The following is a 27,490-nucleotide window of genomic DNA, read 5'->3' as shown; positions in this document are numbered from 1 at the left end:
TTCAGGGGGTTGGGACAAAAAAAGCCTGACCAATGAAATTCATCAGTTTTTTTAACGCCCATGAAAAACTGATGTCAAACGGCCATTAAAAACGGACAGATGGACTGGAAATGGATGAAAATTTAGAGACAAACTGATGCAAAATGGCCATGAAAAACTGACAGTTGATCAGTTTTAAATGGACATTTTTTTTCACTGTCGTGTGAATAAGGCCTAAGGCCGTGTTCACACTGTTTTTGCAGGCAGAAAAATCTGCCTCAAAATTCCTTGAGAAATTTCGAGGCACCTTTTGCCCTGCCTGCACTTTCTTTGCGCCGTTTTTCAGCCGCAGCCATTGAGCACCGCAGGCAGAAAACGCAGCGAAAAATTGTTTCTCTGCCTCTTATTGATTTCAATGGAAGATCAGAGATGGAACCACTGGAAGAAATAGCATGTTGCTTTTTTAAATCAATGGGAGGCGATTTCGGACGTTTTTTCTCGCTGTTTCCACGTCAAAAATAGTGCCAAAAAAAATTTTGAACTAGCCCTAATACAGCGGTAATGCATTTGAAAAATACACCCTATTCTAAAGGAAAATATTTAATAGTCCGTTTTACTAAAGTGGTAGTTGCATAGTCTTCAGCATAGCCGGAAACGACTATTTACACACCCTGAACAAGATATATCATTTAGGGCAGGCATCAAATCCTATTTTAGCTCAAGCCCCACCGTCTCAGAGAAAAGTGTCTCTGATGTCTATAATAACCAATCAGATTTCCGCTTCTATTTTCTAAACCGCACTGGGAAATAAAAGCTCAACGCTTATTGGTCTCTATAGGCAACAAAGCAATTCTTTCCTCTGAGACGGACTACTCCACGACATGACAGGTACAGAGTTCTCTAGTCAGAGAAGCAGGGCAGGAGGAAATAGCCACAGTCGGCTGACCCACAGGGCGGATTTCTGACACGTCAGTGTGCCTATAGCATAACGCGGGCTTTACTATTGGCTATCTACATACACGTCGTAATTACAGGCCACTTCTATACGTACGGCTGTATGTGACAGGAAGCCGGGCTCCTTACATCACATAACGGTCCCGGGAGCTCCAAGTCTCTTATTGGCTGCCTCGATAGATGATCGAAGTTGCGCGCTCACTGGGCTTCGAGCCCCGCCTCTTCTCAGCGAGTAGGAGGCGGTGACGCGCACAAGCAAGGCGGGTTCCCGGCGTGAGGCGCTTGTAGCGGCTGTTGTGTGCTTGTGTGTCCGGTTAGGAGACGTCTCTGCTCACACAAGGGGAGGAGGGCCTTGCCGGGGGATCCGGCTGGAGGTGGCGGCAGCGTTGTGGAAGAAGCGAATTTGTTGGTAAGTGGCTGCTAGTTGTCCACTTCGGACTTCGCTAGTGAGGAGAATGACGGGTTGGAAGCACAGGAAACGCCGGGGATGCGGCCCGCCCTTAAAATTAGGCCCCGAGTTGTAGTCTCCCTGTTCGTGTTGGGTGGGGAGGGCGGAAGGGTTAAGGCCTGTCACGGTGACTTCCTCCAGGCGGGGGCTTTGTATGTTCCCTCGTAGCCGTCCGCGCTGCTGCATTACACTGCTTTACTGCCCTGAAGTGTTATTAACGCTGATTTAGTTTTACGACCGCCATGAGCAGCGCTCCAGTGAAAGTTTACCTGCAGGCTCGCCTGTGAGGAGATGGCCCCATCCAGTGTCACGTCTGAAGAGCTAGCACTCTAGATGAGCTGAAGTAGCAGCTAGCAGTGTCTTGTGAAGATGTAAGACTTAGGAGTGTCATGACCCCCCTGCTTGCCACCCATCAGAGCCTAAAAACACCCCATAATAAAGATCAATGCTTGCCCTGCCATCCTGGTGCCCCTCTGCCTGTCCACCCTGTTACTGGTAAGTGAAATACCGCTTGGCCCCTCAGCTCAGCACCCATCCTGTGTGGGTGGTAAGACTGGTGGGTGTGGTGGTGGTGGTGGTGTCAACAGAGCTGACTTGTGACATTGTGGCAGGAGTCTGTGCGCTCTTTACTGGACACGGTCTATTTGTAACCTGTAATTGCTGTGTGTCAGTGACCGTATTGCCACATACTGAACATAGACTGTTGTGTATTGATGAGTAGTTTGGGTTCTGCTTGTAAGGTCTGGGTATTATACTTTTGGTTGCGTAGTTGCTGAAACCCTCACGGTTAGATGTCTGATGACATGGGATCTTCATTGAGGAGTTCTACAGAGAATTTTGACATTTATTAATAGTAGTGTTTTAATTGTAACCGATCACCAGGGGAGCCCCTTTTAAATTAAGGTGACACACACATGATGGCCAGAGGGAGCAATTGTTGGTCAGTTCAGACGCTCAAAGTGCCAATCTGGCGATGGAAACATCTTCTCATATATGCTAATAAGCATGGGTAGTGGTTTACTCCCTACTATCCAGCAGATGAGGGGTGGCTTGTCACGCTTCTCTGCTACTCGCCTTTATAAAAAAACAGGAAGTGGCATATATATATATATATATATATATATATATATATATATATAGCTTTTTTTTTTCTGGCACTTCATTACATTGACTAGTTAATCTTTTATAGGATATTGAAAAGATGTTGTAATGGTAGTAAATCAGGGTTCCTACGAGTTTGACTGCGGGGTTCAGTAGCTTGTTTCCCGGCTCTGTGGCTTTGCAACTACACGTGGTGCTGATGGGGATTCAGAGCAATACGCAGATTGATTTGGATTGTTCTTTCTGAATCATAGTGGTCAGATCACAGGAAACTATTTTTTTTCGATCCCTCACTGCACCCTTTCAGACACAGCCAATGAATACCTTACTGCTTTTTTGTGGGATACAATGTGGCAGTACAGCACACTTCATCTGAGGGTATGTGCACACACACTAATTACGTCCGTAATGGACGGACGTATTTCGGCCGCTAGTACCGGACCGAACACAGTGCAGGGAGCCGGGCTCCTAGCATCATAGTTATGTGTGATGCTAGGAGTCCCTGCCTCTCTGCAGGACAACTGTCCCGTACTGTAATCATGTTTTCAGTACGGGACAGTAGTTCCACGCAGAGGCAGGGACTCCTAGCATCGTACATAAGTATGATGCTAGGAGCCCGGCTCCCTGCACTGTGTTCGGTCCGGTACTTGCGGCCGAAATACGTCCGTCAATTACGGACGTAATTAGTGTGTGTGCACATAGCCTTAGGGTATGTTCACATGCTTACTAAAAAACGTCTGAAAATACAGAGCTGTTTTCAAGTGAAAACCGCTCCTGATTTTCAGACGTTTTTTTAAGCAACTCGCGTTTTTCCCGGCCGTTTTTGGAGCTGTTTTTCTATAGTCCATGAAAAACGGATCAAGAAGTGACGTACTACTTTTTCACGGGTGTCTTTTTACGTGCCGTTTTTTAAAAATGAGGTGTAAAAAAAAACACCTCGTAGGAACAGAACACCGTATTTCCCATTGAAATCAATGGGCAGATGTTTGTAGGCGTTCTGCTTGTTTTTTCAGTCGTTTTTAGAGGCGTAAATGCCCCGAAATACGCCTACAAACACTACTTTTGAACATACCGTAATAATGAAGTTCTTCTCTTTTCTTAGGCCTCATGCACACGACTGTAGTGTTTTTCTGGTCCGCAAATTCCAGGACCGTGTTCCGTGAAATGTCATCCGCAGTTCATCCGTATGTAATCCGCAGTTCATCCGTATGTAATCCGCAAAATGCGGATGAAAAAAAAAAAAGCCTAGGTAAAACAGGATGACGACAGCACTCATTCCCGCTCGTCGCCTAGCAACACATCCGCAAACTGCGGATGACACACGGAGGTGTATCCGCAATTTCCACGGGCCCATTGACTTCTATTGGCATGTCCGCATCGAATTTGCGGCCCGTAATAAGACATGTCCTGAGTTTCTGCGGCACGGATGTGCGGACATGCGGAGACCCGTGAAAACACGGATAGTGTGTATGGGCCCATAGAAATGAATGGGTCCGCAATTCTCCCGTGGATTTGCGGGGGAATTGCGGACGCAAAAACACGGTCGTGTGCATGAGGCCTTAATCTCGCACAACAGGTGGTATTCGAGGTCCGAATGTTTAAAAAGAACTGTTTATAATTTTATATGCAAATGACCCATCTTTTTTTACGTTTATTTGTGCAATATGTTGGTCATTTTATTACTGCACTTGAAAACAGGACTGGTAGATTGAAGCAAATGACCAAGTCCTTTATTAGATGTAGGTCATTTGTTTATAATGTGATCTAATCTGTGGACCAATGGGGACACCATGGCTTTGAGTCAGCGAGTAGTACATCATTATTAAGTGACGTGCTTCTCTGTGACCAATGCTTTATAATTAATACAATGCGGGTGACTTTGTTTTGTTGTACAATGGCCTTTTTCTGTAAAAAGCTTTGGAATGGAATTTTTAGACTTGGATTTTGGAGTTCAAACATGCGGTTTGCATGCAACGCAGAAAACAGATACTTTTGTACTCCGTCCATTGCCAACATGGACCTTGTGTATTTTGCTACATGGTAAACAATAGCAACTATTTTGCAGTCATGTTCGACTGCATAATATGCATGGGAAAGTAAAGAACTTTAAGGCCTATTTTCTTAGAGGTTGTACAGGGTTAGAAAAACATGGCTTCTTTCTTCCAATAAACAGTGGCATACTTGTCCATAGATTGTTTGTGATATTGCAGTTCAGCCTCATTCACTGCAATAGAGTTGAGCTGCAGTACCAGACACAACCCATGGTCAAATGTGGTGCTGTTTCTAAAAGAAAGCAGCCATGTTTTTCTAATCTTGTACAACCCCTTTAACTTGTAATATGATGCCCCAGAAGCCACTTGTCAGAAAGGGGCTGTCCAGTTATGTAAACTAGGTAAATAAAGCATGCTAATGGTATAATGCAGACGCCTGCCGATCAGCCGTTTGAAGGGGCTGCAGCGATGCTCCCATTCATTGCCTACATAGCTCCATACTGCACAACCCCCTTCAGACAGCTGATCGATGGGAGTGCTGAGTGTCAGACCCCCACAGATCAGATATTGATGGCATATCATGCGAACAGGCCATCAATTTTATGTCACTGGATAACCCCTTTAACCTGACCTGACCTTGTCATGCTCACAGCTGACAGACTTGTTATAGTTTCAGTGTAGACAATCTTTTGGGAGTTAACCACAACAGCACAAGTCTCCGACACCCCAGGCTGATTACTCTTAGGCTATGTCCACATGTAGTGTAATTTCTGCAGGTTTTCTATCTGGATTTGTGGGTGAAAAATCTCCAGCCTATTTGGCTATGTTCACACAAAGTGACGCGGAAACTAGTCGAAAACGGCCCTTAAATGCCTCCCATTGATTTCAATGGGAGGCGGGGGCGGTTTTCTCCCGCTAGCGGTAAGACCGCCTCGCGGGAGAAAGAAGGGACATGCCCTATCTTCAGGCGTTTATGCCTCTGACCTCCCATAGACATAAATGAGAGGCAGAGAAAGCGTATTTCGGTGTTTTATGTCCGCGGCGCTCAATGGCCGCGGGCGAAAATCGGCGTGTAGGGAGAGGAAAATCTGCCTCAAACTTCCAAACTGAATTTTGAGGCAGAAATTCCGCCTGCAAAAAACTGTGTGAACATAGCCTTACAGTAGTTGGAAAGTGGAAACCTGTGGTGCAGATTTGTATTTTTTTTTAAGTGCATAGCTTGTCAATTCATACCGTGGAATGGTTGCGCATTTGTTGCAGATTTTCCCCATTGGAAGATACGCAACAACTAAAAAAGTTGCCTTTTTTTTTTTTTGTACTTGGGAATAGCTGTATTCTAGCAACAAAAATCACAACTAGAAAAAAAACAACTTAATTTTCATAGATAGATATAGAACCTTGCTCGGCGCCCCTGCAGTGACAAGTGCCTGCTCCCTGGACTAGTTTGCTTTGATCCAGCCTCCTGGTATGTATTCTTCTATGTGACCACTGAATCTGTTTATTGGCTGCGGCGGTCACATGGGATGAGACATCAGTCTAGGAGGCCTGTAGCACTGAGGCCCCATGCACGCGACCGTGCCCGCAATCACGGCCGGCCGCTGACTGACAGCCGCATTTTCGGGCCGTGCTTCCATACAAAGTATGGGAGCACGGCCCGCAAAATGCGAAAGAACGGACATGTTCCATAATTCCCGGAACATTTCCACGGCACTGACACCCTTCCGTAGTGCTACGGAAAGGTGTCCGTGTTCAATGAAAGTGAATGGCTCCGTTTTTGCGGTCCGCAAAAACGGAGGTTTTTTACGGTCGTGTGCATGGGGCCTGAGACCAGATGGAGAAGTGAGGTATCGCTATGGGAACGCCTGGAGCAGTAAATAAAAAAAACTAAGCAAAAAATAAATAAAGTGGAACATTTTACTAGTGATTTTTAGCTGTTAATTCACAGCTATTCAGCAGCAAAAGTCGCAAGACTTGCTATTTGTTGCATAATTTCACTTCCCCAGTACACTCATTGGTGAAAGTTCACAACAAATATGCAACAATTCTGCAGCATAAATTGACATGCTGCGGTTTAAAAAATATACTCCGGTAAGTTTCTGCATCGAAAATTTTCAGCCACGTTCGGATGAGATTCTTAGAGCGAATCTGGCACCACATTATAAGTGCCTTATCTCCTAAATAAGGAGATGGGTGCTATAATGTAGGTGACAGAAGTGCTTTTTATTTAGAAAAACTATCTATTTTTACCACGCTAGGAGTGATCTTAGCTTTATGCTAATGACTTTCTTAAAGAGGCTCTGTCACCACATTATAAGTGCCCTATCTCCTATATAAGGAGATCGGTGCTATAATGTAGATGACAGTAGTGCTTTTTATTTAGAAAAACTATCTATTTGAAACCGCTTTATGAGTGAATTTTAGCTTTATGCTAATGAGTTTCTTAATGCCCAAGTGGGCGTGTTTTACTTTAGACCAAGTGGGCGTTGTACAGAGTAGTGTATGACACTGACCAATCGGCGTCATACTCTTCTCCCCATTCATTTACACTGCACTAGCGATATTGTTATATCGTTATGTGCAGCTACATACACTAGCACTAACATTACTGCCGTGTCCTGATAATGAATATACATTACCTCCAGCCAGGACGTGATGTGTATTCAGAATCCTGACACTTCTGAATCTTTTCTGTGAGATTCCAGCAAGGTAAGCGTAATCTCGTTTGAAATGACAGGTTACATCGTGATGTCGCGAGATTACGCTTGTCTTACTGGAATCTCACAGAAAAGATTCAGAAGTGTCAGGATTCTGAATACACATCACGTCCTGGTTGGAGGTAATGTATATTCATTATCAGGACACTACAGTAATGTTAGTGTATGTAGCTGCACATAGCGATATAACTATATCGCTAGTGCAGTGTAAATGAATGGAGAGAAGTGCATGATGCTGATTTGGTCAGTGTCATACACCTCTGTACAACGCCCACTTGGTCCAATGTAAAAACACGCCCACTTGGGCATTAAGAAACTCATTAGCATAAATCTAAAAATCGCTCAGTGGTTTAAAATAGATCGTTTTTCGAAACAAAAAGCACTGCTGTCACCTACATTACAGCGCCGATCTCCTTATATATATGAGAGCACACTTATAATGTGGTGACAGTGTCTCTTTAATGGACAACTGGGCGTGTTTTACTATTGACCAAGTGGCCGTTGTAAAGCGGAGTGTATGACGCTGACCAATTAGCGTCATACACTGCTCTCCATTCATTACCTCAGGTCATAGTGATCTTGCTAGATCAGTATCTGCTGTCTAAGGCTGGGTTCACACGAGCATGTTACGTCCGTAATGGACGGAATGTATTTCGGCCGAAAAATCCCAGACCGAACACACTGCAGGGAGCCGGGCTCCTAGCATCATAGTTATGTACGACGCTAGGAGTCCCTGCCTCTCCGTGGAACTACTGTCCCGTACTGTAATCATGATTACAGTACGGGACAGTTATCCCGCAGGGACTCCTAGCGTCGTACATAACTATGATGCTAGGAGCCCGGCTCGCTGCAGTGTATTCAGTCCGAGACTTGCGGCCGAAATACGTTCCTTCCATTACGGACCGAACATGCTCGTCTGAACCCAGCCTTATACTGACACGTGAACGTTACTGAAGTGAATAGACATTCCTTCCAGCCAGGACGGGATGTCTATTCACAATCTCAACACTTCGGTAATGTTTGTGTGGGACTTACAGCAAAACAAGCGTAATCTCAGTCCATGCATACAGCAAAGCCAACCACACTATACTGCGGCAGGATAAATAAAAAATGGCTGCAGTGCCAAGGGGTTAAATAGGACCTATAACCTGACTTGCCTCCTGACATGCCTCTTTTACTATATAATGTTATTCCCCATAAGGTAACAATCCTAGAGCATCTTTCCTCAGAACTTTACATTCCTGCTAGAATTTTATTAATAAATTGACTTCTGGGTGTTACCTGTTGGGGGAGGGGGGGGGTGTGTCCCTACACAGACTGACAGTGTCCAATCAGTTCTGACAATGAAACTGTAGGGACACACCCCTTTGACAAGTGGACTGGTAAAACACACTTGTGAATTTGTTCATACATTACTAGGAGGAATCCGAGGAATGGCCCAACAGAGTTCTATGAAAATATGTTCCAGAATTGTTATTTCATGGGGAATGCAATTAGTTACTAAAACAGACATATGCGAGAAGAAAGGTCCCCTTTAACAAAGTGGCAGTTCATGAATATTCGTTAGGGTTTCCACCCTTGTCCAGCCCACTTAGTTAACATTTTTATTCAATGGACCCTGGGCTGTCTGACCATATTTCCTGTTATTGGGGCATACTTGGGTATGTCCCAATAACTGCCTGTGTACTATGAGTACACAGGCTAATGTACTGTAATATAGATATATGCCAGTACATAAAGTTTAAAAAATAAAGTAAAAACATAAGTAATGTTAAATAAAAAAAAATACACACCTTTTTTACAATAAACATTAAAATGTCTCAATACATAAAATACACATTCAGTATTGGCGCGGCCGTAATAACCTGCGCAACAATTTTTCTGCATCATTTATTATGTGTACGCTGTAAAAAAAAATTTGATAAAAACTGCTTTCTATCACTTCTTGTGAGGCACGAGGTGTGATGAATTTAACCTCCATGTGCCACACATTAATAGTAATTAACCCCATCATGTGCCTTACATATTAACCCATTATGACTGAGAAACATGATAGGGTTAATTACTATTAATGTGAGGCACATTGAGATTAAAGTCACCCTCACATCAGAAAATGGAAGAACTTTTTTATTACTGTTGATAAAGTATCGAATTGGTATCGAAATCGCAATACTAAACGAAGTATCGTTATCGAAGTCCAAATTCTGGTATTATGACATCCCTAGACCAGAGCTTTATTGCCTGTCAGTGTAAATCTGACAGGCAATCTATTAGGATGTGCCTCTGGCACGTCCTAATAGGCATATGCCCAGGGCAGTCCTGGGGGCCTTTATCACGCCCCCGGCTGCCATGACACCCCATCGGAGACCCGAGATTGCATTTACGGGTCGTCGACGGGTGAGAGGGAGTTCCCTCCCTCTGTAAACAAGTTAAATGCCGCGGTCGCTATTGACATTGCTGTAAATCTCACACAAACGTTACCAAAGTGTCAGGATTCTGAATAGACGTCACGTCCTGGCTGGTAGTGTTCTCTATTCACTGTCCGGAAACGTCAGTAACGTTAATATGTGAGTAAGTGACTGCACATTGTGATCTAGCTAGATCACTGTTGTGTAAATGAATGGAGAGAAGTGTACGACCCTAATTGCTCAGCGTCATATACTTCTCTCCACCGCCCACTTGGTCAAAAAGTAAAACACGCCCGGTTGTCCATCAAGAAACTCATAAAGCTAATATAGGTCATAACTCCGTCAAAAATGATCGTTTTGCTAAATAAAAAACACTGCTGTAATCTACATTACAGCGCCTATCACATAATGTACAAGATAGACCTGTAAACTGGATTGGCGCTATGCCTATCTGCCCATTTAAAGGGAGCTTTAGTTGGATATATTTCCTTGTCTCGTTGTTCCATTTTACAGTAACTCACTTTGAAGGCTTGTGTCTGAAGGATGGAGCTGTAGTAAAGACTGACCAATCAGATTACGCAGTGTCAGGTGACGTGACCGACCAAATTGCTGCTAAATTCTGTAATGTAAAGCCCAGTTCAGTTTTTTTGGCACAGTTTGACGCTCAAACAGCGTCGGAAACCGCGCCAAAAAATGCCCGGAATTAATTTCAATGGGAGGTGGAGGATTTTTTTTTTTTTTTTTCTGCCAGCGGGAGAAAGTGATTGCGGGACGAAAGATTGGCTGCTCAAAGGTCGCGTATGAAAAATTCTGCGAACACGCGCCAAAGAAAGTACAGGCAGGTCAAAATCTGCCACAAAATTCCTGAGGGAATTTTGAGGCTGATTTTTCCGCCTTCAAAAAACTGTGTGAACGAACCCTAAGGCCCTGCTCTCACAGTTTTGATGCGGAAACCTCATCGGAAAACTCCTCCCATTGATTTCAATGGGAGGCAGGAAGAGTTTTTGTTTTTTTCCCCGCAAACGGTAAAACTGGCTCGCGGGAAAAAGAATCGACATTCTCTATCTTCGGGTGTTTTACATCTCTGACCTTCCACTGACATCAATGGGAGGCAGAGAAAGCGTTTTTTGCGGCGTTATTTGCCCGCGGTGCTCAAAGGCCGCGGAGTGACAAACTGCAGGCAGATCAAAATCTGCCTCAAAATTCCAGATGGAATTTTGAGGCAGAATTTTCTGCCTGCAAAAAAACCTGTGTGAACAGGGTCTTAGGGTGGATTACGATTTTGCAGCGAATTGCAAATTGTGGTAAAACAGCATGCTTTTTTTCAAAGTAGTTTTCGGCCGAGAGGCAAGATCTGCAACAAAACTGCGCCGTGTGAATAAAATAAAATGCAATAAAAAATAGAAAGTTTAACTACACATAATTAATATCACCGCGTCCGTAACTACCCATATTATAAAAATAAAATATTAGTTATCCCGCATGGTGAACCCGTCAAAACCAAGAAAGTTATCAAAAAGTCGTATAGTACCACAACATGGTACTAATGAAAACTTCAATTTGTCCCGCAAAAAAAATAATTAACCTTTCATGCCTCATGCACACGACCGTAGCCGTGTGCACGGCCGTGATTTTTGGGTCGGGCGGCTGCGGACTGTCAGCCGCGGGCCGCCCGCAAATCGTACGACATGCACATGGCCGCCGCCATTGTATCAATGAGCCTGGACCGCAGAAGATGTCCGTAATAGGACATGCCAGTTCTTTCTGCGGTGCGGGTTCCCGGGCCATGCACGGACCGTAAAAACTACGGTCGTGTGCATGGCCCCATAGAAAAGAATGGGGCCGCAATTCTCCCGTGGATTTTCGGGGGAATTGCGGCCGCAAAAACACGTTCGTGTGCATGGGGCCTAAGTGTTTTTTTATTGTTCAAAATTAGTAACTAAACTATAAATCTGGTATTGCGGTATTCATGTTTATAATGCTTTCGGAATTTGCTTAATGAATGAATGTAAGGTCTAAACTAGGCTATATCGGAAGGTAATGAGACACTTTGATAATTTACTTGCACTATTGGGGTATGTTCACACGCTAAACAAAACGGCTGTAACAATACGGAGCTGGTTTCAAGGGAAAACAGCCTCTGATTTACAGCAGTTTTTTAAACTGGCTCATGGGAAAAAGAAGCGACATACCCTATCTTCGGCCATTTAACGTCACTGACCTTCCACTGACATCAATGGGAGACGGAGAAAGCGTTTTTTGCGGCCCTCAAAGGCCGCGGGCATCAGGCGTTTTATTGATGTGTTTATACGGCCATTTTTGGAGTTGCAGTTTTTCTATTGAGACGATTAAAAACGGCTCAAGAAGTGACATGCACTTCTTTTTTATGGGCCGTTTTTTTACGCACCGTTTGTATAAACGGCGTGTAAAAAAAGCCCTGTGATCGACACGCCGATTTCCCATTGAAATCAGTGGGCAGACATTGGAGGCGTTCAACCTCCGTATTTTTAGCCTTTTTTTGGGCGGTTTACAGGCCAAGAAACGGCTGAAAATAGACCGTGTGAACACACCCCTTACTTGTCTCCACTGCTAGCGGAAAATACATTTTATGGGCACCTTTTCAACAGTGACGTCTTTGTGTCCACTAAATATTTTCGTGTCCCATAGGTATGTGCCTCGTGTGGTGTCTGGGCCTGACTATTTGATGGCACATTGTGATATATTCAGTCATCACTGGAATCTTGATATTGCCGTTGTTTGTGCGCACATATTTCTGACCAGTTTGTCCAGTTTTAATATCTGTATGACTCTGACCCTGATGATGAGACTGATAACCTCAGGAATCTATTCCTTGTCTCTAAGATCTATAAACAGAAGCAATATTTTATGGAACGCATAAGCCGTTGCTTCCATTTTTAGATGTTTTTTTTTATTGAAACCTTTTATGTTATTGTGGTGTTACAAGTTTCCCTGTGTCTTGGGGTGGGAGGTATAATTTTTATATGGTAATAGCTGAGGTAGAGAGAGGCCTCATGCACACGACCATAGCCATGTGCACGGCTGTGATTTTCGGGTCGGCCGCCCGCGGAGTGTCACCCGTGCGCTTCCCGTAAATTGCGGGGCTGTGCACATGGCCACGTCCATTATTTTCTGAGACTGGACTGCAGAGCACAGCCGTAATAAGACATATCTGTTCTTTCTGCGGTCCGGGCTCCTGGGCCATGCATGGACCGTGGAAACAATGGTCTTGTGCATGGGCCCATAGAAATGAATAGGGCTTCAATTCTCCCGTGGATATTCGCGGGAATTGTGGCAGCAAAAGCACATTTGTGTTCATGGGGCCAAACACTTCACGTGAAAGTAGTGTCTTTTTAGCCTGAGTTCACATGGGGTGGATATGCTGCGTAAAGTTACACTGCGTATCTGCCTCAGTGGCCGTAGAGAATTCCTTGCAGGAAAACCGCACCAAACTGTGGTGCAGTTTTTCATCCGGAATGTCCGTTGCGGAGAATTGCAGCATTTAGCCAGCCTGGGACGTTTCATCCCAGGAGACTGCTGCAGCCTGAGATGGCTGCAGCTGCGGTCACATCGGATGAAAGGTCATCCAGGCCGGCCTCCTCGGATGACGTTTCATCCCATGTGACCACCGCTACATCCTGGGATTGGCTGCAGCATTCACATGGGAGGAAACGTCATCCCAGTAGGCTGGCCTGCAAGAAGAAACAGACTTCAGGGTAAGTATAAGATTTTTTTTTTTTTTTTTCTCTGTTGTGGTTTTTGCTGCAAAAACAAAACCCCACATTAACTATTTGTTGCAGATTTTACCCTCCCCATTGTATTCAATGGGGTAAACCTGCAACACATGAGCAGCGTTTACGCAAATACAATTGATATGCGTTAATAAAATTCTACGCTGCATGTCAATTTCTGAGTGGATTTTCCGCTCATTATTTACGCAGTGTGTGAATGAGTTTTGTATTCTGTCATCCCCTTTGCTGCTACTGTATTATGCTGCAGATTTTCCGCTACAAATTCCCATGAACTGACCCATAAACTGTAGACAGGAAACTGCTTGATACTGTATATAAGAATATTTCTAATACTTTGTGAAGATCAACCCCTTCCTGACCGCCCACTGTCTACAGCGATTTCTTTTGGCCTCGTAGAAATGTGCTCCAGTGAGCGCTCATTTTCCAAGCAGGAGCTGTTACTAATAATATCTGTACTTTAAGAAGCCTCCTGAGTACAGCCAGGATCGCAGAGACCTCCGTTCCCAGCTGTTTAACCCTTTGATATCCATGGTTCATGACAGTGGTTTGATCACAGGTGACTCCCCCATTTGATTCACTGAATTTCCCGGTGAGTCAAAACGTCTCAAAATACGGAGCTGTTTTCAAGAGAAAAACGCTCCTGATTTTCAGACGTTTTTTGTGCTACTCACGATTTTTGCAGTGTTTTTACGGCCGTTTTTGGAGCTTTTTTCAATAGTTATGGAAAACTGCTCCAAAAACTTCCCAAGAAGTGTCCTGCACTTCCTTTTCGCGGCCGTTTTTTTACGGTTGTGTGAACATACCCTTAGGAGACTGGGGGAACCCTCTGCAGTCCGCTCTGGAGAGCTAGAAAGGACCCCAGGGCTGTCTGTTCTTTAAAGGGATCCTGTCATCAACATCTTACCTGTTAAACTCTCCTGACCCCTCAATGGCCGCAGCTGTCCAGAGTTCATTCCTGTTCTCTTCTTTCCTGAAGTCCTCCTCTGTCAGTAAATATCTTCGTTTAAACGTTTCCCGCCTTTTATGGTAATTATTTTTCCCTCTGGGATGCAGCTTCTTAACCACGCCCACTGCCACCACCTGTCCGGCCCTGACTGGCTAAGGAGCTGTCAATCAAAAAGAAGGAGGTGGAGTCCACTCTGAGATGCTGGAGGAATGAAAACCTGACTCTTTTCTGCTCATTTGCATACGGCGTGGGACCACTGAAAAACGGAATACTAAAGCTACAGAGCTTACTTAGAACATATTTATGGCTTAGATGACAATGATTTTTTCACCCACTTTCACCAGGTATTGCTGGCTTTATAGCTAAAATGCTGGTGACAGGTTCCCTTTAAGACTGCTGTTTGGGCACTGTCTCATAGGGGAACAGTATAATGTATTGGCATTCAGGAGTATTCTAATGCACTATAAATGTAAAATAAAGTAGTTAAAAAATTGATCCCTTCATGGGGTTAAAAAAAAAGTAATAAAAAAATGTCCGCAAAGTCATTATTTAGGATGAAATGTTTTATTGCCAGTATGATGCATAAAAACAAACCTACACACACTATGGGTGTGTTGGCATTAGCATCACCCTTCCGTTCATGGGAGGAGCCCATGAACAGAAAGGCAAACGTAAACCATAGCTTCTGTCTGCGTTAACATTAAAGAGGCTCTGTCACCAGATATTGCAACCCCTATCTGCTATTGCAGCAGATCGGCGCTGCAATGTAGATTACAGTAACGTTTTTATTTTTAAAAAAACGAGCATTTTTGGCCAAGTTATGACAATTTTTGTATTTATGCAAATGAGGCTTGCAAAAGTCCAAGTGGGCGTGTTTAAAAGTAAAAGTCCAACTGGGCGTGTATTATGTGTGTTTGTTTACAGTAAAAGTACAACTGGGCGTGTATTATGTGTTACATCTGGGCGTTTTTTCTTCTTTTACTAGCTGGGCGTTAGGAATGGGAGTGTATGATGCTGACGAATCAGCATCATCCACTTCTGTTCGTTAACACCCAGCTTCTGGCAGTGCAGACACACAGCGTGTTCTCGAGAGATCACGCTGTGACGTCACTTCCTGCCCCAGGTCCTGCATCGTGTCGGCCACATCGGCACCAGAGGCTACAGTTGATTCTGCAGCAGCATCAGCGTTTGCAGGTAAGTAGCTACACCGACTTACCTGCAAACTCCGATGCTGCTGCAGATTCAACTGTAGCCTCTGGTGCCGATGTGTCCTCGCTCGTCCGACACGATGCAGGACCTGGGGCAGGAAGTGAGTGACGTCACAGCGTGATCTCTCGAACACGCTGTGTCTGCACTGCCAGAAGCTGGGCGTTCTGAAGAGAAGTGGATGATACTTCTCGTCAGAATGCCCAGCTAGTAAAAGAAGTAAACACGCCCCGATGTAACACACATAATACACGCCCAGTTGGACTTTAGCAAGCCTCAATTTGCATAAATACAAAAATGGTCATAACTTGGCCAAAAATGCTTGTTTTTTTAAAAATAAAAACTTTACTGTAATCTACATTGCAGCGCCGATCTGCTGCAATAGCAGATAGGGGTTGCAAAATCTGGTGACAGAGCCTCTTTAATTTCAATGGTAATGCTTCCGTTGCAAATGGTTTTATTTTTCTTTGTTCCGTAAGGTTTTTGGCGGAAACAATAGCGTAGTTGACTGCGCTATGGTTTCTGCCAAAAAAACAATATTGTTACAGGACCATACGAACCTGATGAAGCAATTTAACAGGTTATTTAGCGTGAAACATGAACAGTTCAAAGAAATAAACCAAAAAGAAAATGCTGAGAAATATATTTTTCTATATGAACGCTGCAAACATAAAACAAACCTAAAACAGGAAAAAAAAACATTTTACAAAATACTATTTCTTTTGCTTAACCCCATAACGACCGGCGTATAGTGTTTTTACGTCGGCCTTTCAGGGTAGTTCTTCTGAAGAGCTGCCTTTTTACGTCGGCACTTCAGAAGAACTTTCCCCGCATCGTGCGGGGTGCTGTTGAAGCCCAGGGCTGTTAGTAACAACCGCAACGATCGGAGACCTCTAACAGGGGTCTCCGATCATATTTAACCCCTCAGATGCGGCGCTGAATAGCGAGTGCCGCATCTGAGTGATTTTAGAGGGAGGGGACTCCCTCTCTCACCCCACTGGCATCCCTGCGTGCATCGCGGGGTGCCGATGGGTTCTTTGGCAGCCTGGGGACCTCGCAAAGTAATTGCCTGTTAGACCATGCCAGAGGCATGACTTAAAGAGGCTCTGTCACCAGATTTTGCAACCCCTATCTGCTATTGCAGCAGATCGGCGCTGCAATGTAGATTACAGTAACATTTTTATTTTTTAAAAACGAGCATTTTTGGCCAAGTTATGGCCATTTTTATATTTATGCAAATGAGGCTTGCAAAAGTCCAAGTGGGCGTGTTGAAAAGTAAAAGTACAACTGGGCGTGTATTATGTGTGTACATCGGGGCGTTTTAACTTCTTTTACTAGCTGGGCGTTCTGATGAGAAGTATCATCCACTTCTCTTCAGAACGCCCAGCTTCTGGCAGTGCAGACACAGCCGTGTTCTCGAGAGATCACGCTGTGACGTCACTTCCCCAGGTCCTGCATCGTGTCAGACGAGCGAGGGCACCAGAGGCTACAGATGATTCTGCAGCAGCATCGGCGTTTGCAAGTAAATCGATGTACCTACTTACCTGCAAACGCTGATGCTGCTGCAGAATCAACTGTAGCCTCTGGTGCCGATGTGGCCGACACGATGCAGGACCTGTGAGTGACGTCACAGATCTGCACTGCCAGAAGCTGGGCGTTCTGAAGAGAAGTGGATGATACTTCTCATCAGAAAGCCCAGCTAGTAAAAGAAGTAAACACGCCCGATGTACGCACATAATACACGCCCAGTTGTACTTTTACTTTTCAACACGCCCACTTGGACTTTTGCAAGCCTCATTTGCATAAATACAAAAATGGCCATAACTTGGCCAAAAATCCTCGTTTTTAAAAAAATAAAAACGGAACTGTAATCTACATTGCAGGGCCTATATGCTGCAATAGCAGATAGGGGTTGCAAAATCTCGTATTGCAGCAGATAGGCGCTGCAATGTAGATAACAGTAACGTTTTTTGTTTTTTTCAAAAACGAGCATTTTTGGCCAAGTTATAAGCATTTTTATGTTTATGCAAATGAGCCTTTCTTAAGTACAACTGGGCGTGTATTGTGTGTGTACATCTGGGCGTTTTTACTTGTTTTACTAGCTGGGCGTTGTGAATAGAAGTGTATGATGCTGACGAATCGGCATCATCCACTTCTCTTCGTTAACACCCAGCTTCTGGCAGTGCAGACACACAGCGTGTTCTCCAGAGATCACGCTGTGATGTCACTTCCTGCCCCAGGTCCTGCATCGTGTCGGATGAGCGAGGACACATCGGCACCAGGCGACAGAGGCTACATCGACTTACCTGCAAACGCCGATGCTGCTGCAGAATCAACTGTAGCCTCTGTTGCCTGGTGCCGATGTGTCCTCGCTCGTCCGACACGATGCAGGACCTGGGGCAGGAAGTGACATCACAGCGTGATCTCTGGAGAACACGCTGTGTGTCTGTGCACTGCCAGAAGCTGGGTGGTAACGATGAGAAGTGAATGATGCCGATTCGTCAGCATCATACACTTCTATTCACAACGCCCAGCTAGTATAATAAGTAAACACGCCCAGATGTACATACACAAGACACGCCCACTTGTACTTAACTTTAAACACGCCCAGTTGTACTTAAGGCTCATTTGCATAAATATAAAAATGCTCATAACTTGGCCAAAAATGCGCGTTTTTGAATAAAAAAAAACGTTACTGTAATCTACATTGCAGCGCCGATCTGCTGCAATACGAGATAGGGGTTTGAAAATCTGGTGACAGAGCCTCTTTAACAGGTGCCTGTAATAGAGATCAAAAGTTTGCACAGTAAAGTCCCCTAGCGGGACGAAAAAAAAGTTAACGTTTGAAATGTCCCAAGTAAAAAAAAGAAAATAAAACCCCATTTTTTCCCCTTACAAAATACTTTATTATGGTAAAAAGTTACTCATATTTGGTATCGCCGCTTCCGTAACGAACCCAACTATAAAACGATTACATTATTTAACCCGCACGTTGAACGCCGTAAAAAATATAATAAAAACCAATGCCAGAATTGCTGTTTTCTGTTCATCCTGCCTTCAAAACCATTTGATAAAAAGTGATCAAACAGTCGCATCTACTCCAAAATGGTACCAATAAAAACTACAAGTCGTCCTGCAAAAAAAAAGCCCTCATACAGCTGCATCGGTCAAAAAATAGTTATGGCTCTTTAAAAAAAAAAAAAAAAAAAAATGCGATACAAAAGCAAATAATTTTGAAAAAAACTTGTTTTTACTGCGTAAAAGTAGGAAAGCATAAAAAAAATCCATATAAATTTGGTATCGCCGCATTTGCAACGACCCGCTGAATAAAGTTGTTGTTTATACCACACGGCAAAGAGCATAAAATTAAGTTGCAAAAATGACAATTTCTGTTTTTCTCCAGTACCCCAATAAAGTTATTAAAAAGTTAATCAATAAATTATAGGTACCCCAAAATGATGCTATTATAAAATACAACTTGTCCTGCAAAAGTCCTTATACAGCCATGTCGACACAAAAAGAAAAGTTATGGATCTTTGAATGCGACTATGGAAAAACTTAAAAAATTGCTCGGTCATTAAGGTTTAAAATACCTTGGGTATTAAGGGGTTAAATAAAGGCCTCATATAGCCACGTCACTGAAAAAATAGACATTATGGCTGCTGAAAGACAGACAAAAATAAAATGTAGCTGGTCATTAACCCCTTAATGACAGGCCATTTTGTGCGTTCATGACCAAGGATTATTTTTTGTTTTTTCACTGTTGCATTCCAAGAGTCGTAACTTTTTTTTTTTTAATCTGTCGACATAGCCGTATAAGTGCTTGTGTTTTGCGGGGCGAGTTGTATTTTTTCAATTGCATCATTTTTGGGTGCATATAATATATTGATTAACTTATTTTAGGAAAGAATTGAAAATAAACGTCAATTCCAGCGTGGTTTTTCATGTTCCAAATTTACGCCGTTCACTATGCGGCAGAAATAACATGTTACCTTTTATTCGATGGATCGGCACAATTATGGGGATACCAAATATGTAGAGGTTTTATGTTTTTTTTTTTTTCTCCTAGGTTTGCAGAACAAAAACCCTTTAAAGAAAAAAAAAATGACTTGTTTTTGCATCGCCGCATTTCAAGAGCTGTAACTTTTTTTTTTTTTTTTTTTTTTTTTCGTCGATGTAGCCGTATGTGGGCTTGTTTTTTGCTGGAAAAGGTGTAGTTTTTATTCATAGTATATTGGGGTACATGGGACTTTAATTTTTTTTATTTTTTATGGTGGGAATGGAAGAAAAAAAGGATGTTTGCCATTGTTTTGTTTGCATTTTTTTTTTTTTGATTTTGATGCAGTTCACCCGGCGTTTTAATTAATGCGTGAACTTTATTGTTCGAGTCGTTACGATCGCGGTGATACCATATATGTGTGTTACCTTTTTTTTTTTTTTCTTACACACTTAAAGAGACTCTGTCACCACATTATAAGTGCCCTGTCTCCTACATAAGGAGATGGGCGCTATAATGTAGGTGACAGAAGTGCTTTTTATTTAGAAAAACGATCTATTTTTACCACGCTAGGAGTGATTTTAGCTTTATGCTAATGACTTTCTTAAAGAGACTGTCACCACATTATAAGTGCCCTGTCTCCTATATAAGAAGATCGGCGCTATAATGTAGGTGACAGTAATGCTTTTTATTTAGAAAAACTATCTATTTGAAACCACTTTGAGTGATTTTTAGCTTTATGCTAATGAGTTTCTTAAAGCCCAAGTGGGCGTGTTTTACTTTAGACCAAGTGGGCGTTGTACAGAGGAGTGTATGACGCTGACCAATCGGCATCATGCACTCCTCTCCATTCATTTACACTGCACTAGCGATATAGATATATCACTATGTGCAGCCTCATACACAAACCCTAACATTACTACAGTGTCCTGATAATGAATTTTTTTGTGAGATTCCAGCAAGTGAAACCAAATCTCGTTTAGATCTGTAATCTCGCGAGATTTGGTTTCACTTTTTTGGTCCCACCAGTGGACTTCACCATGCGATCTGCTGATCGCTTATATAATGCTTTGGTATACTTTGTATACCAAATCATTATTGCCTGCCTATGTAAAACTGACAGGCAATCTATTAGGCCATGAGCTAATAGGCGGAAGCTGAATAGGTGGATGCTGAAGAATAGGCCTTTGTTAGACCCCCGGCTGTCATGGAAACCCGACGGCGCCCCACAATTTCTTTGCTGGGGTGACAGAGGGAGCTCCCTCTGTCAAACACCTTTAGAAGTGGCTGTCGCTTTTGACAGCGGCATCTGATGGGTTAAACTGCCGGAATCGGAGCGCGATTCGATTCCGGCAGTTGTGGCCGGAGCCAGGCTGTGTAGAGCAGCCGTGCTCCTACTGCTGATCGCGTGGGTACGCTGGCAGTGTCCACCCGATCAGAGCGACGGATATATCCATCGCCATGCGGGAAACCAACACCTGCTGGTAACGGATATATGCGTCGCTCGTCGTTAAGGGGTTAAAGGTCTTTTTCAGGCCTGGTGATTAAGGGGTTAAATATGTTGCCACTGCTTGAGGTGCATTGTTTACTACAGCTGTGGGTTTATCATGTGTAACTTGGCAGATCTACCATTCATGTGTTTGATCAGCAGATAACCCTTGTGGGTGGTTGTGATGACCGCTATTAGTGGTTGTCAAAGAAACCGATATGAATAAAAACTTGTAAAATACATCTGAGTGGCGTTGTTTCTGCAGCATGTGAACATGGACCATAGGCTGTGTGTATATCTGTTAACGTTATTGTAGGAACAGAATGACGGGTCTCTCACAGAGAACATGGATATGGATTAATGCTTATAGCTGTGAGTGTATATCTGTGTGTGGGTGTTCACATACATTTGCGGAAACCGCATTGGAAACCACGCCAAAAAAAACCCCGAAATCGCATCCCGTTGATTTCAATGGGAGGCGGAGGTGGTTTTTTCCGCTCGCGGGAAACAGAAGCGACATGCCCTATCGTTGGGCGTTTCCGTCTCTGACCTCCATTTGACATCAATGGGAGGCAGAGAGAGCTGTTTTCGCAGCTTTTTTTTTTCCTGCCGCGCTCAATGGCCACAACCGAAAAATGCCACATAAAACATGGCAAACAGCGTGCAGGCAGGTCAAAATCTGCCTCTATATTCTGAGGCGGGCTTTTCCACCTGCAAAAAAAAACATTGCTATATAAACTGTCCATAAAAACTAGCGCCAAGAAACCGGTGAGGGTCTGTTCACATCAGTGTTGCCATTCCGTTGAGGGGTTCCATTGGAGGTATCTGTTGGGTTAACCCCTCAACGGAAAGGAAAACTGAAACCTTGGCTTGTGTTTTCCCTCACCATTGATCTCACTGGTGACGGAAACGTTGGTCACTGTTGTGACAGGGTTCCGTTGTTTTGACGGAACCATTAGCGCAGTCGACGGTGACCAACGGAAACCATTAACAAGGTTTCCATCACCATTGAGGTGTGTTTGTGTTCATTTATTCAATATATACACTTTTATGCTCCTGCAGGAGTGGACACATGTATGATGAGTAAGGCCCCATGCGCACACACCCTTACCATGTAGCTGTGGCATCTGTCTTTTTTTACAGAGCTCCTCGTCCCCCCTCCCCTCTTCATAGACTTGTATTTGCAGTGTCTGTGTCTCTTGCTCTGCTCCATCCTACTTCACCCTTCTCCATAGTGGGTGTAAGTGAAGCGACACATCCCCGCTTTCTACAGTCTACCGTTTCTGCTTTGTAACCAGGGACAAATTTTGCTTTTCAACAGTGTTACCATAAGTGGTTTGAAAGTGTTGTCCATTTAAAACATAATAATGTGACCTTTTTCACTTCTAAATTCTGTTTTGCTCTGATCTGGATTATATTCCTTAAGGGTCAATTCACAGCTTTTTTTGGACGCGGAAACCGCTTCTGAAAATGTGCAAAAAAAGTGGCAGAAAATGCCTCCCATTGATTTCAATGGGAGGTGTTTTTTTCCTGCGAGCGGAAAAAACAGCTCGCGGGAAAAGGACATGCCCTATGTTTGGGCGTTTACGTCTCTGACCTCCCATTGCCATCAATGGGAGGCAGAGAAAGGATATTACGTGGCATTTTTGCCAACGGTGCTCAATGGCCGCGGATGAAAAACGCTGCGAGAATCGTCGTGCAGGTAGAGCAAAATCTGCCTCAAAATTCCAAATGGCATTTTGAGGCAGATTTTCTGCCTGCAAAAAAAACTCTGAACCCAGCCTAAAAAGCTTCAGTTGAGGGGGAAAAAAAAAAAAATGGATCCTTTTTCATTCCAGCTATTAAGGTCCATGATGTAACTAGAGCATCTAAAACTTTGCTGCGTATGCCTACTATTGTGGATTGTTTCCTATTTGTGTGAGAATTTATTTTTTATTAGTTGGTCAATTATTTTAAACTTGCACGTGGACTTGACAAATATGCACCAGGAATTAAAATGTCCCCATTTGAGATAATCACAGCCCCAAGATTCTTTCCATTACATTTTGAGACTACATAGAGGAATACTGGCTAACACTACTCCAACTTCTTCAGAAATTTGTTCCCTGGGATGTAAAAGCGACAAGAATGGATTCTTGGAAAAACCATCGATTGCGAGCATATTGGAGGGAAAAAATATTCATTTTAGTGAAGACCATGCATGCATGGCCCTCTTAGGACTTCCTTTGTGTTTGCTGGGCTTGATTTAATTAAAAAGAGCTGCAAGAGTTGATTCGTTCACAGTGGAAAAGCAACCTATTGTATTTGTACAAGAGAACGTTAATTCCCAGTCTAGTCCGGTTCTGAATTTGTGGAAGGGCCGAAGTGACTAACATGCAGAATTGCATTAAAGTGTTTGCAGCAGTCCAGCTAATGGCCATGATGTGCTCAGATTAGTGACACCCCCGATAATTCTCTAGTTTTTAATCGCATAACTGAATTTGCAGATTAGAAGACAATGGTGGCTGATATAAAGATTTTCTTGCAGGAGAGTTTTGTGGCGTCATGTGGTTGCTTTAGCAACTGGACTTCCCACTTTGCCGGCTGTGTCTTCTGCCATAAGTTGGCGATGTTGGAAGACTTAACAGTCCTTCTCATTCAAATAAAGGGGTTATTCACATCACTCAGAATTACCATAAACCACCACTGTTGGTGTCATTTTGCTGCAAAATCGCGGTAATAAACAGTGATTTAACCGCATTGCGTGTAAGTACCTGAAGGCTCAACGTTCTACAGCATTTTTTTTTTTTTTTACTTGTTTGTATGCATTTAATCCATTCATCATGGACATTGAGAGGTCTCAGCTTATCCCTTAGACTGCGTCCGGGCTCTGTTCCGTCTGACCTTTCCATCGGAACAGAAACCCTGACTGACGCAAACTGAAACCGTAGGTTTCCGTTTCCATCACCATTGATTTGACGGATCCGATGCCAATGGTTTCAGTTTGTCTCTGTGCAAGGGTTCCGTCGTTTTGACCGGATGAATAGCGTAATCGTAATGTATTAGAACTGTCAGTAGTTCACTGACAGCAAGCCGATCGATCGGGCTCCGCCTCCGGATGGGGCCTAATCGGCTTCCGTAACGGCATATAGGAAGCCATTGTTAGGCCTCCTGTTGCCATAGTAGCAGTCGCCAGCCTTGCCATCGCATGGCAGGCTGCAGATTTCATACAAACCACTTTGATGCAGCGATTGCATTGGATCGCTGCATTGAAGGGGTTAATGGCAGGAATCGGAGCTAGCTCCGGTTCCTGCCTTTACAGTGGGATGTCTGCTGTAACATAAAGCGGACACCCACTGCTGATGACGCCGGCTCAGCTTCTGAGCCAGAAGCTGAGCCGGCGCCATCTTGCCGATGGTACTGAAAGCCTTTTGGGCCCCGCCGAAGATGGGGCATAGGAGGATTCTGTTACTGGCAGACCGGGAGGTAAGTATTAGGCCTCCGATCACCTTTGCAGCCACCGGCAACCCAGCGATCACGTTGCTGGGGTGCCGGTGGCTATAAACTCCTCATGCTGCGATCTCTATTGAACGCAGCATGTGAGGGATTAATCGGTCGGATTGGAGGCTAGCTCCGGTCCTGGCCGATACCTCAGGGTGCCAGTTGTAACATACAGCTGTCACCCGGCGGTGATGTCGCTGGCTCAGCTCCTGCACCATCTCTTTCACGTACAGTTACGTGGAGTTGTGGGAAACACCAGCTCCCGTCACGTAAATGTACGTGAAAATGCGGGAAGGGGTTAAAGATGCTTTCGCACCACATAAGTGCCCTATCTCCTACATAAGGATATGGGTGCTATAATGTAGATGACAGCAGTGCTTTTTATTTAGAAAGCGATTTTAGCTTAAAGAGGCTCTGTCACCAGATTATCAAATCCCTCTCTCCTATTGCATGTGATCGGCGCTGCAATGTAGATAACAGTAACTTGTTGTTTTTTTTAAAAACTATCATTTTTGGCCAAGTTATGAGCAATTTTATATTTATGCAAATGAGCCTTTCTAATGGACAACTGGGCGTGTTTTCTCTTATTTCCAACTGGGCGTGTATTGTGTTTGTAACATCTGGGCGTGTTTTACTTGTTTTACTAGCTGGCAAACACTTGTATTCACAACGCCCAGGTAGTAAAACCAGTAAACACGCCCAGATGTTACAAACACAATACATGCCCAGTTGGAAATAAGCGAAAACACACTCCCAGTTGTCCATTAGAAAGGCTCATTTGCATAAATATAAAATTGCTCATAACTTGGCCAAAAATGATCGTTTTTCAAAAAAAAAAAAAAATAAATGTTACTGTTACTACATTGCAGCGCCGATCACATGCAATAGGAGATAGGGATTTGATAACCTGGTGACTGAGCCTCTTTAATGCTAATTAGTTTCTTAATGCTCAAGTGGGCGTGTTTTTACTTTAGACCAAGTGGGCGTTGTACAGAGGAGTGTATGACACTGACCAATCAGCGTCATGCACTTCTCTCCATTCATTTAGTAAGCGCATAGTGACACTGCGATGTTCACTATGTGCTGTCTTATACTGACACATTAATGTTACTGAAGTGTTTAGACAGTGAATAGACATTCCTTCCAGCCAGGACGGGGTGTCTATTCAAAATCCCGGCACTTCGTTTATGCTTGCTCTGCTGTAAGTACCACAGAAACGTGATCTCGCTGTAAATGAGCGGTTACAGTGAGATTACGCTTTGCTCTGCTGTAAGTACCAAACAACTGTTAACGAAGTGCAGGGATTGTGAATAGTCATCCCGTCCTGGCTGGAAGGAATGTCTAGTCATGGTCTAAACACTTCAGTAACGATAACATGTCAGTATAAGACAGCACATAGTGAACAACCCAGTGTCACTATGCACTGACTCAATGAATGGAGAGAAGTGCATGACGCTGATTGGTCAGCGTCCTACACTCCTCTGTACAACGCCCACTTGGTCTAAAGTAAAAACACGCCCACTTGGGCATTAAGAAACTAGCATAAAGCTAAAATCGCTGCGAACGTGGTGAAAATAGATCCGTTAAATGCCGCAGTCAATAGCGACCGCAGCATTTAACTTTGTTTACAGAGGGAGTGCGCTCCCTCTGTCACTCATCGGCGGCCCGCGAATGCAATCGCGGGTCTCCGATGGGGTGTCATGTCAGCCGGGGGCTTGATAAAAGCCCCCAGGTCTGCCCTGGACATATGCCTGTTAGGACGCGCCAGAGGCACGTCCTAACAGATTGCCTGTCAGATTTACACTGACCGGTAATAATGCTCTGGTATACGAAGTATACCAAAGCATTATAGCAGCGATCGGATGATCGCACAGTTAAGTCCCCTAGTGGGACTAATAAAATAAGTCACCAATGTGAAATAAAGATTATTAATAAAAAGTACAGTAAAAAAATCTATTTTATTCCATAAAAAGTGGTTTTATTTAGTAAAAGTGTAAAAAATAAATAAAAGTACACATATATGGTATCGCCGCGACCGTAATGACGCCATTAATAAAGTTAATATGTAATTTAAACCGCAAGGTGAACACCGTAAAAAAAAACGCAAAAAACAATGGCGAAATTGCAATTTTTTTCCATTGCCCCCCAAAAAAGTCATAATAAAAATGAATCAATAAGTCCCATGCACCCCAAAACAGTACCAATCAAAACTACGTCTCGTCCCGCAAAAAACAAGTCGAAAAAATCACTACATTGATAGAAAAATAAAAAAATTACGGCTCTTGGAAAGCGATGATGCAAAAACAAATAATTTTAGTTCAAAAGTGTTTTTATTGTGCAAAAGTCGTAAAACATAAAAAAACTCTACATATGTGGTATCGCCGTAATCGTACCGACCCATAGAATAAAGGTAACATGTTATTTACACCGCACAGTGAACGGCGTCCATTTAAAAACGCATATAACAATGGTGGAATTTCAGGTTTTTTTTATAATTTTAAAATGGTGCTATTAAAAAGTACAACTAATCCCGCAAAAAACAAGTCCTCATACAGCTATGTAGACGAAAAAATAAAAAAGTTATAGCTCTTTGAATGCGACTATAGAAAAACGAATAAAATAGCTTGGTCATTAGGGCCTAAAATGGGCTGGTCACTAAGGACGCAGCCTAGTTTTGGCCTTAAGGCTCAAAGCCCATTTTTCAAATCTGACATATTTCACTTTGTGGTAATAACGTCGGAATTCTTAAACCTATCCAAGCGATTCTGAGATTGTTTTCTCGTGACACATTGGGCTTTATTTTAGTGGTAAAATTTGGTCGATATATTCAGTGTTTATTGGTGAAAAATTGCAAAATTTAGAGAATTTATAAAAAATAGAATTTTTCAGAATTTAAATGCATCTGCTTGTAAAACAGACGGTTATACCACCCAAAATAGTTACTAGTTCACATTTCCCATATGTCTACTTTAGATTGGCATTGTTTTTTGAACATCCTTTTATTTTT

General features: G+C 43.3%; 1 long non-coding RNA gene across 1 annotated transcript in view; it reads left to right on the top strand.

The window, feature by feature from the left end:
• The first annotated feature begins 901 nt into the window (after positions 1 to 901).
• LOC142741356 (uncharacterized) overlaps positions 902 to 27,490 on the top strand; it is a 47,314-nt gene continuing 20,725 nt past the window's right edge. Inside the window, exon 1 of the long non-coding RNA XR_012881108.1 lies at positions 902 to 1,342. This is a non-coding gene — a long non-coding RNA (uncharacterized LOC142741356). The remainder of the gene's footprint in view (positions 1,343 to 27,490) is intronic.

The sequence above is a fragment of the Rhinoderma darwinii genome, chromosome 2, assembly GCF_050947455.1.
Source record: "Rhinoderma darwinii isolate aRhiDar2 chromosome 2, aRhiDar2.hap1, whole genome shotgun sequence".
Lineage (NCBI taxonomy): Eukaryota > Metazoa > Chordata > Amphibia > Anura > Rhinodermatidae > Rhinoderma > Rhinoderma darwinii.
This window is presented reverse-complemented; position numbering and strand designations above follow the sequence as displayed.